This window comes from Arachis ipaensis, chromosome B06 (assembly GCF_000816755.2).
Source record: "Arachis ipaensis cultivar K30076 chromosome B06, Araip1.1, whole genome shotgun sequence".
Taxonomy (NCBI): domain Eukaryota; kingdom Viridiplantae; phylum Streptophyta; class Magnoliopsida; order Fabales; family Fabaceae; genus Arachis; species Arachis ipaensis.
This window is the reverse complement of record NC_029790.2, coordinates 127,226,203-127,226,542: the sequence shown is the minus strand read 5'-3', so window position 1 is coordinate 127,226,542 and position 340 is coordinate 127,226,203.

The following is a 340-nucleotide window of genomic DNA, read 5'->3' as shown; positions in this document are numbered from 1 at the left end:
AAATCAAATTTATTATTAAAATTCATACTTAATGTATAAAAGGATAGATTAATAGTATGTTAGTTTCTTATAATGCATTAGTATCATATAAAGTCAATACTCAATACTCAATACTCATTAGTAACTCTGTTAGTGCTAAGAAATTTAGATATAACTAGTGTGAGATATAGAATTATTAAAAGTTCAAAGTGACACGTTTGGATATGGTCATGGTAGTCTTTATGTGTTAAGTAAAACTTTATCTTTTCAGTAGTTTTAGTGTTTCTAAAGATTGACTCAAATTTGATGAAGTATCAAAATTTATCATGTTTATTAGCTGCATCTCTTGCACATTTTCAAA